At 45.6% G+C, this 10,760-nt stretch overlaps 1 long non-coding RNA gene across 2 annotated transcripts; it reads left to right on the top strand.

The window, feature by feature from the left end:
• The first annotated feature begins 207 nt into the window (after window positions 1-207).
• LOC135982458 (uncharacterized) lies at window positions 208-10,412 on the top strand. Of its 2 annotated transcripts, none has more exons than XR_010599818.1 (2): window positions 208-347; window positions 9,833-10,412. It is a non-coding gene; the product is annotated as an uncharacterized LOC135982458 (long non-coding RNA). The 2 variants fall into 2 exon arrangements; XR_010599817.1 differs by having other exon boundaries at window positions 208-2,669.
• Window positions 10,413-10,760: the final 348 nt, after the last annotated feature.

Genomic DNA, 10,760 nt, shown 5'->3' with positions numbered 1-10,760 from the left:
ACGCTGGCTCGCTGGCATGCCCCTGTGGGCCTCTAGGCAAGGGATGTTCAGGGGCAGGGGAGGGGAAGCGCACACACACTGTAGCTGGACTGGAGCAAAAATCATCCAATTCAAGCTGTCATTCTGATTGGCCAGGACCAGGGGCGGGCCAGGGCTGGGAGCCAACCAAAAACCAATAAGCTACAAGCTACTGTAAAAGCTCTGAAAGCCAACAAGCTAGCCAACAGGCAATGCACAAGCTAACTCAGCCTAAAATGAGCCCAATTTCTGCTTAGTTTCCATGGATTTGGCACCTCTGGGGGATCCTGCCTTAGCCACACTGTGCCGCCGATTAGGAGCTGCCCAAGGTAAGCGCCTCTCAGCCGGAGCCTGCACCCTGCACCCCCTCCTGCACCCCAACCCCCTACCCCAGCCCGGACACACACCCCCGTACCCAAACTCCGACCCAGAGCCTGCTGCTGCACTCCAATCCCCTGTCCCATCCCTAGCCCCACCCCAGAGTCCACCCCCCAGCTGGACCTGCACCCGCTCCCGCACCCCAATCTCCTGCCCCAGCCCCAAGCCCACTCACACACTGCAAACCCCCAGGGTCCCCAAAAATCTAATAGCCCCAGGCCCACAGGAGAGTTAATCCGGCCCTGGATTTTGGCATCCATTCCAAGATTCCTTGTATCTGTCCCACTGGCATTATGCCACCTACAACTGAAAGCTACCAAATTAAAAATGCTTTCTCGTAACCAAACCCTGAGACAGGCTGGAAAATCCTAAACTAATGCTTGCTTTATTTTTGTTAGGACCCTAGAAAATCTCATCCCTGGTTCAGTATTCTGGTCTCTTCTGAGCCTTCTACTATGCCCATCCTCACACAATTGGGATGCCAGACTCTGCACAGTGATTCATTCTGTATTTATTCAGCATCTCAGATCTCACAGGTGCACATTGGGGCCCAGATTTTCAGCATAAACCCTGCACTGCCAGGGAAGGGGCCAAGATGGTTCTGTGTGCTAAGGTAGCTCCGCCCCACTGGCCCTGACAATCATGCCTGGTAGGGAGGAGGGCTTTAAGTTAAAAGGAGGAATCCCAGTCTGTTGGGGGAAGCCCTGGGAAGGAAGTGGCTGAAGTAGCTCTTGGACAGCAGGAGGAACTATGTCAGGAACCCCCCCAGTTCCAGGAGGAGTCCAGGGAACCCCAGGGACAGGCTTGATAGGGAGAGACTGACTCAGCTACTTAGCTGTAAGGACTCCAGTAAAACTGCTGTCCAGGCCTTCCTACATCAAGGTGGTGCCTCTGACCTTTCTGCTCTTTGCTGACCCTGGGAGGGACTCCTATTGTGCTGAGTGTGAACATTTGCTTTTCCTCCATCTGTAAACACAGTAAGCCAGCCCAAGAGGGCAGGGCCAGCTGCCAGGAGTAAGAGGCTGTGGCTGTGCTGAGTTGACTCTGTGGTGATAAATAGGCATGGCAAAGGGACCCAGCCCAGTTTGGGAGGTGCCCAGACAGACTCTTTTTACATGGGGTGTTGCCCTAGCTCTCTCTTTTTGTTGGAGCAATTTGGCTCCTACATTGTATGAGCCATTGGGGGGGCTACCTGATTTACTCTTTTAATTTCTTACAGATGGATACACACAAAATTCAGACTCCCTAAAAAAAAAAAAAAAGGCGTGGGGGGAGGCCACCTTTTGCAACCTGGACCTAATAATCTCCTCATATCATAAAAATCAAAGGACCTAATTGTAAAGGCATGATGTGCATGAATGTGAAACATACAGTAAAACTCAACAAGATTACATCACCTTAGCTTTTACAATATCAGGTGTCTTTTTTCATTTCCTGATTTCTTGGCTAGGTAAATCATTATCTAGTACTTCTTCAGTTCCCTTATTGGCCTCTGGGCAAACCCCTTGGTGTAAAACACGTTCCACATTTGTGTTTGCTCTTTGACAATGCTAAGTGAACCAGCACTGTCTTCTGGAATGATACATTCTGATGGGGTCTTTCACTGCTGTTCCTCTTCCCCCAGATTTATGTAACCATAAATAAACAAACAAACAATAAAAGGACCCAAAAAGTCACCATGAATAAAAGGGGCGGTTAGGGGCAAAAAGGCATCCTTTAAAAACTGGAAGTCAAATGCTACTGAGGAAAATAGAAAGGAGCATAAACTCTGGCAAGTGTAAAAGTATAATTAGGCAGGCCAAAAAAGAACTTGAAGAGCAAAAGACACAATAACTAACAGCAAAAAAAAAAAAAATTAAGTACATCAGAAGCAGGAAGCCTGCCAGACAGTCAGTGGGTCCACTCAATGATCAAGGTGCTAAAAGAGCACTCAAGGAAGACCAGGCTGCGGAGAAGCTAAATGAATTCTTTGCATCTGTCTTCACTGCAGAGAATGTGAGGGTGATTCCTACAATAGAGCCATTCTTTTTAGGTGGTAGATCTGAGGAACTGTCCCAGATTGAGGTATCAGTAGAGGAGGTCTTGGAACAAACTGATAAATTAAACAGTAATAAGTCACCAGGACCAGATGACATTCGCCCAAACATTCTGGTGGAACTCAAAGAATGTAACCTATCACTTAAATCAACTTCTGTACTAGATGACTGGAGGATAGCTGACGAAAGGCCCTTTATTTCAAAGGATCCAGAGGCGATTCTGGCAATTACTGGCTGGTAAGCATAACTTCAGTACCAGGCAAACTGGTTGAAACTATAGTAAAGAACAGAATGATCAGATACATAGATGAACATGATATATTGGGAATGAGTCAAGATGGCTTTTGTAAAGGGAAATCGTGCCTCACCAATCTAATAGAATTCTCTGAGGATGTCAACGAGCATCTGGACAAGGGTGATCCTGTGGATACATGTACTTGGACTTTCAGAAAGCCTGTGACAAGATCCCACACCAAAGGCTCTTAAGCAAAGTAAGCTGTCCTGGGATAAGAGGGACAATCCGCTCATGGATCAGTAACTGGTTAAAAGATAGGAACAAATGGTCAGTTTTCAGAATGGAGAGAAGTAAATAGTGGGGTCCCCCAAAGATCTGTAGTAGGACTAGTGCTGTTCAACATGTTCATAAATGATCTGGAAAAGGGGGAACAAAGTGAGGTGATAAAGTTTGCAGATGGTACAAAATTACCCAAGAAAGTTAAATCCAATTCTGACTGCAAAGAGTTACAAAGGCTATGTCTACACTATCACTTTTGTTGGTAAAACTTTTGTCAGTCAAGGGTGTGAAAAAAAACACACCCATGACCGACATAAGTTTCACCCACAAAAGCACCGGTGTGGACAGTGCTATGTCGGCAGGAGACACTCTCCTGCTGACACGGCTACCGCTGCTTATTGGGGTGGTTTAATTATGCTGGCAGGAGAGCTCTCTCCGATCAGCATAGAGTGGCTACGTGGGAAACCTTGCAGCGGTGCAGCTGAAGTGGTACAGTTGCACTGCTAGAAGGTCTGCAGTGTAGACACAGCCAAAGAGATCTCACAAAAGTGCGTGACTGGGCAACAAAATGGGACACAAAATTCAGTGCTGATAGGTGCAAAGTCATGCACATTGGAAAACATAATCCCAACTATACATATAAAATGATTGGGTCTAAATTAGCTGTTACCACTCAAGAAAAAGATCTTGGAGTTACGATGGACAGTTGTCTGAAAACATCCACTCAATGTGCTGCAGCAGTCAAAAAAGCTAGGAACCATTAGGAAAGGGATAGATAATAAGACAGTAAATATAATGCCACTATATAAATCCATGGTATGCCCACACCTTGAATACTGCATGGAGTTCTGGTCACCCTTCCTCAATAAAGATATATTAGAATTGGAAAAGATGTAGAGAAGGGCACTGAAAACATATAGGGGTATGGAACAGCTTTCATAGGAGAAGAGATTAAAAAGACTAGGACTATTCAGATTAGAAAAGAGATAACTGTCGGGGGATACAATAGAAGTCTATGAAATCAGGAATGGTGTGGGGAAAGTGAATAAGGAAGTGTTATTTATCCCTTCACATAATACAAGAACCAGGGGTCACCCAATGAAATTAAGAGGCAACAGGTTTAAAACAAGCAAAAGGAATACTTCACACAACGCACAGTCAATCTGTGTATCTTGTTGCCCAGGGGATGTTGTGAAGGCCAAAGTACAACTGGGTTCAATAAAGAATTAGATAAGTTCATGGAAGATAGGTCCATCACTGTCTGTTAGCCAAGATGGTCAAAGGTGTAACCCATGCTCTGGGTGTCCCTAAACCTCTCACTGTCAGAAGCTGGGACTGGATGACAGGGGATGGATCACTTGATAATTGCCCTGTTCTGGACATTCCCTCTGAAGCATCTGGCATAGGTCACTGTCAGAAGACAGGATACAGGGCTAGATGGATCATTGGTCTGACCCAGAATGGCCATTCTTATGTTCCACATATTGTAGTAGTATAATCCAGATCCTATTGCTCCACTGAAATTTTATATTAAGCAACATGATGTAAGTAAATACCATGACTGGGTTTTTAAATATACTCCGCATGGCTTTTATAACAAAGGAAACCATGAAAAGGGAGGTGGAGTGATAGTATACCTTATACTCTTTCCTGGTATTCTCTTTACTCAGCTCTTCCTAATCAGCCCTCATTATATTCCCTAAACTCACTCAGGTCCGCAGTGTCTCTTGTGGTTTCTAACTCTGGCTATCAGTGAGCCAGATGAAGCCATGTGTAGCTCCATTCATTTCAATGGAGTTACACCAGAAAATAATTTGGTGCTGTATGTGCTGCATTCTCACCAATGCCCCTTTCATTTTACATGATAGACCTCCAGCCCTGACTACTCCTCTTTGGCCCAGGAAATAAAATTTATGCTTATCACTCAAGTCCTATAGATAGTCAAGGTGCTGTAGTCCTAAGGGCCAGAGAGAATCCTCTATAACTTGCACTCCCTTGTGTAGCACCTGTTAATATTTTCCCGCTCCAGTTTTTCCCTACACCAGTCCATATGTTTGGGTTTAATTCCTTCCAGCCTGCAGATGGAAGCAAATCCTTTGGCCTTCAGAGTTACTGTGTGTTGCCATACCTGACATCTGCACCCTTTCAGAATTCTCAGCTGACACAATCACAGCAGTGAACACAGGACTAGGAACTGTGAAACACAAATAAGGTGTCAACTTCACTGGAGAGACCAGAATGATCCAATGGATACCACAAAAACAACAAGGAGTCTGGTGGCACCTTAAAGACTAACAGATTTATTTGGGCATAAGCTTTCGTGAGTAAAAACCTCACTTCTTCGGATGCATAGAGTGAAAGTGATGAAGAAGTGAGGTTTTTACTCACGAAAGCTTATGCCCAAATAAATCTGTTAGTCTTTAAGGTGCCACCAGACTCCTTGTTGTTTTTGTAGATACAGACTAACACGGCTACCCTCTGATACTTGACACAATGGATACCACTTCATACAGCTATATTACCATCCCTCTCTCACTCTTTTCAGACTGACTTTGTGAATTTTGAAAGGAAGGGGTGAAGGCTAGGACTGAAGAATTGAAGGAGGAAAATGAAGGGGCGTTACACTTTTTCTTTCCCCTTCATTCTCACACACCAGTCCAGATGCTTGGAACCTCCCCATGGGTTAGATAGGGTTTAATGTGCATCATGGGCCCCTGAACCACCCTTTTAACAAAGTCTGCAGTGGCTGAAGCCTTTCTGTCCCGCTTGTGTTCTTTGGAAAAGGTGACTGCTAAAGCTCAGGTGGACACTTTAGCCTCGCTCAGCTGGCAAGGGAAACCCAGGAATAAAGATCTGCAGCTAGGTAATAGAACTAAATGAAGATGATGTTCAAAACTTCTCTGAAGCCCATTGAGATAGGTCAGTGATGTCCTCATGGCCAGAGTCACCAATAGAGATCTGCAATGTGATTGCCAGGTCCCACTGAACTCTCCAGCTGCCTAATTCCATAGTACAGGAAGGCTAATCTTACTGCTCTTGCTTCCAACTGGATGGTAGACCATTCTTTCTTTGTCACTGATCACCAGATCCCTCCTTTTTCCAGATGGGTTCTCTATCCATGCAGTATGGTGTTTGTTTTTCCTATCTGCCAGTCCGAGAGATCCTCCCTCTGTGTAATTTCTTGTGATGAGTTATCACCTGCGGGAGGGTTGTGACTTGTGCTGATAACCTCAGGAACTCAACAGAGTCCATCAGTTTTGCTTTCTAATGGGACTATTGGAAGTGATGAAAGCAAAACATGGGCCGTGGTACAAGATAGTGGCAAAAGGTTTGATCACCTTTTCCTGAGTGTCATGGCAGCTCTTTCCGGGGCAGTAAATCAGAGTGTCCTGCTGTGGAATGTGCCTGGTGAAAGAGCTGGCATGTTATTGTTATGTAAGCAGAGTGGGGAGGCAGCGGGATTATTTACAACATACAGTGTATTAGCAATATCAGCAATACGCAGTAAATCTTTGGGCCAAACTATCTAAATACAGTCAGCACCACTGGGAATTTAGAGAGCTCTTTAGCTTTGTAATGATGCTTGCTTTCCTTCCACCCGACAAAAAATAGGTAGGGATGGGTTTAGGGTTAGTGCTGCCCGCTAACTTTAGGTCAAGTTTTGGTTTGCTTTCCCAGTATTATTCTGCACAATGGGAAAGTGATTCGGTAAAAGCTTCATTTGTTTGGGGTTGATTTGATTTGACTTTGGGTCATTTAAAAAAAGAAAAGTATTAATTTGTATTACAATAGTGCCAAGAGGCCTCAATTGGGCAGGGGGGGGGGCAGAAATTGTGTTAGCGCTAAACATTCTTTAATGGAAAGATAGCCTCTGACCTGAAGAGCTCACAAGTCAAACTGTGGGATTAATAATTATGCTGATCCTAACTCATGCCTTAAAGTGGGCTCTCAATTTCTTCTTTATGGTGGTGCCTGCATTCAAACTTGATTAGTGCAAAAACATCAACTCCCTATACAAATTTTGTTTTTAAAGAGCAATTGTTAACCTAGAGGGGGTTTGTTATTATTTGGGCCTGGGAGGGGAAGCATCTGCAACTGTAACATTTCTGACTGCTTTCTAATTCCAAAAAATGTGGGCGTGTGCACAGGAGAGAACCAGGCACCCAGAATGTGTGTTCACTGCAGGCCAAAGTCTCATGCCCACCGCATGCGGGACGGAAGTATGCAACAGCTGCAAGGACAGACCTTTGCATATACTTTGTTTTAAATGTCCTGAGCAGTTGGGCTCCCACTCCTTCTCTAAGACTCAGGTTCTTCTGGTTAGTTATTTGTTTGCATGTTTGTGTGGCACCAGCTGTTGCTGGGAGGAAACTATTCTTGATTTTTTTTTCCCTAACCAAAATATTTCTTTTCTTAATTTTAATCACATTAAGCCCTCCTTGTAGCTCAGGGCACTACAGAGGGGCAGGGGTCAGCTGAGAACAGGGCGTGGTGAATTGAACGTGGATAGAATTCTACCACTCTTGTGTTTTTCTACGTCAGTCCATAAACAACCACCAATATGGCCAGCTCTGCTTCCCAAACAGCACCCAGCAAAGTAAACACATGTGCAAGAGTGATGGAGACGTGTTTACCGTACACAGCCAAGTACAGTAGATTTCCGAGGATGTATCCAGTGGAAAAACACATGGGCCTAAGTAAAACATTAACCAGCAAGGGCTGCCTAGCCAGGAACGTGTGTATCCTTCACAGGCTGTGTGACTACTCAGGGCTCTGAAGCTCACTGTGAAAGCTTTAGCCTTTTTATGCTTAGCAGTTTTTTCCCCTGACAGTTACAAAATAGACCTGGTTCAGATTATAAACTCTATTCAACCAGGAAAAGAAAAGGAGGGTGGACAGTCCATGATCGAGGGAGAGTGTATGTTGCCCTCCACGGCATGAGCTAGTTTGCAGCATTAGCAATGCACCTGGTGCCCCTCAAGCTGAAATTCACCCCTGAGCAGAGCGCAGCACAGGCCTTATCCACCACATCCGCTCATTGGGGAATTTCACCCCCAAAGGGAAGCAGTGAATAGGCAATGAGGCCACTCATGGGTTGAAGTACTTTGTGTAAGGTACCACGAGCTAACCATTCATTTGTCAACGATTTGGGACAGGGAATGTCTTTTATCGTGTGTTTGCACAGCACCCAGCACAATGACCCCCTGGTGTTGACTGGGGACTTTGGGTCCTAGTAACGCAAAATTAATCATAATAAAGGCAGCAGCTATGGCTTGAAGTCACATTGGGTCAAATTTACTGCTGGCATAGCTGAAATCAATGGAATGGCATCCCTCGAGTTGCACCCACTTAAGCTAACATTGGATTTAGGACCTTGTTGAGCAAAGCACTGTAGCACATGCTTAATTTTAAGCACATGGGTAAATGACTTCAGGGCAATCACTCCAATGTTTGCGTGCTTTGACAGCTTGGCACCTTTGTGAGCAGCACAGTGTACATTGGTGGCATTTTTATATGGTCACCGTTCCAACTATAACCATGCTTTCAAGGTAACTTTCCACTGGCGGTGGCCCAACACGCACTTCAGGTATGTGTCAGGTCTCTTTCAAAACCAGAAAAAATCTTATCTCTCTCATTATCACCCTGACATTTGCTTTGGCTTTGTGTTTAATTACCTCTCGAATTTAACAAAGGTTCAGGTAGGGTTGAGATAATGGGAAGTCAGTGAAGCTGATGCATAGGAAATAGCGATACCGAAGGTGTTAGACCGTGCCAGCTGACCCTCAGTTATAAGAAACAAAGGCTGATAAGGGGGAAAGCGATTAATCCATCAACTAGGCAACATGGGGATGTATGAAGAGCTGTCAGGTGTTTGCACCTACATCCCACCTGGATGGACACAAACAAAACAGAGTCTACTTAGACAAATACCTGTGCAGCAGAGCAAAGCCAGACAAACACTGGGAAGCCTCTGAGAAAGGAATAAACATGGGAAATTAATAAACTTTGAAGCCACCCAAAGCCTGATGCACAACTGAACGCTGACCTGATAAAAGGGATCAATTATTTATTGCTTGCATGATGGTAGTTCCTAAAGGCTGGAACAGAGATCAAGGCCCCCCATTGTGCCAGATGGTGTGCAAACATCATAAAAGACAGTCCCAGGCCCAAAGAGTTTGTAATCTAAACAGCCAGAGGGCCAATGTGAAATGGCAGCTTTAAGTTGTGGTTAGGTTCCATAAGAGTCCCGCCACTGGAGGCTACCCACAGAATGCAGTGACTTAGTGCTTCTGCAGCCTCTGTGGCCATGCCGCTTTCTTAGCCTGCATTTGAGGAAGTGCTGGCCAGACAGGAAAAGTATGGATGCCCTGCACATGATCTTGTACTCACAGCTTCATGCAACTGAGCAATGCCCTCCTCATTTCCCTCACCCCAATAGGCCATGCTCACCGTGCTGGTGCTGAGAGTGGCGCTGTGCGCAATCACTCTGAAGCAGAAGTGTCAATAAGCACATCTTGTTTAAAACATTAGGGGAGCAAGGGACAGGAGTTCCGAATTTTAACTTTTGCTTTCCATTGTGACTGTACTGACAATGGTATGTCTGTGGCCTGGTCCACACTAACCCCCCACTTCGGACTAAGGTACGCAAATTCAGCTACGTTAATAACGTAGCTGAATTCTAAGTACCTTAGTCCGAACTTACCGCGGATCCAGACGCGGCAGGCAGGCTCCCCCGTCGATGCCGCGTACTCCTCTCGCTGAGCTGGAGTACCGGCGTTGATGGCAAGCACTTCCGGGATCAATCCAGGATCGATCCCAGAAGATCGATCGCTTACATCCGGACCAGGAAGTAAGTATAGACGTACCCTAAGTGTTTTATCTGCAGCTGCTGCTATGGTGGCCTTGATGGTTCCCATTCCACACTCGTGGAACGCCTGAGCTGGATAAGGAGGAGAAAGAAGACGACTCGAGATGACACAAGATCCTGCAAGCCAGTGCTGCATCCAACCTTGAGCGGAGGGCCTGGAGGATGAATATTGCAGACTGTATGGAGAAGGAAAGAGCAGACAGGAGAAAGGCCCAGGAGTCCCAGCAGGAAAAGAAGAGGGAAATGACCACAGACATTGCAAACTCTTGTGGACCTACAGGTTTAACAATCATGGGCTCACCTCCCTTTGCAGTCCATGGAGAACTCCAGTATAGCAACTCTGTACACTCCCCCTCAACATTCCACGTGGCATCAGAGGCCGCACCCCTACCCCTACCACTCTACACCAGGGAACATTAGGGACAACCAAAGCTTCACATGTGTTGACCTGTGAGAGCCACGGCTGCTGTATGTATAGCTAAAATGGACATGAGTGTTCTTGCTCTGCTGCATACATTTATTAAGTTTTGTATTTGCTTTTGACTTGCACAGAATTTTTTGCATTGTTTTACTCAGTAAAATTCTATTGTTTGGAAAATAATTCTTCTTTATTAGTTCCCAACACCTGCTGCAGAGTGCTGAGCGGTACTGAAAGCACCCCCTTACTTGTGATTGGACAGCGTGACACAGCTCATAGGATCAGTGGGGCGGGGAGGGAAAACAGTGTAACAATCATAAATGTACACCAAGCACCACATAGTTCCTAACAGGCCCCAAAACAGCAGGGCCAGGTTGCTCACAGCACACCACGACATATTACTGTGGCTCACTGCTAAAGTGCTCTTTCAAAGCCTCCCTGAGCTGGATGGCTCCACACTGAGCTCTTCCAATAGTCCTTGTGCCTGGCTGTTCAAACTTTGCAGACAGCTGCTCCACCTCCACCCCA

This window comes from Chrysemys picta, chromosome 3 (assembly GCF_011386835.1).
Source record: "Chrysemys picta bellii isolate R12L10 chromosome 3, ASM1138683v2, whole genome shotgun sequence".
Classification (NCBI taxonomy): domain Eukaryota; kingdom Metazoa; phylum Chordata; order Testudines; family Emydidae; genus Chrysemys; species Chrysemys picta.
Note: the sequence above shows the minus strand (reverse complement) of the source record. Positions and strands in the feature narration are given on the sequence as shown.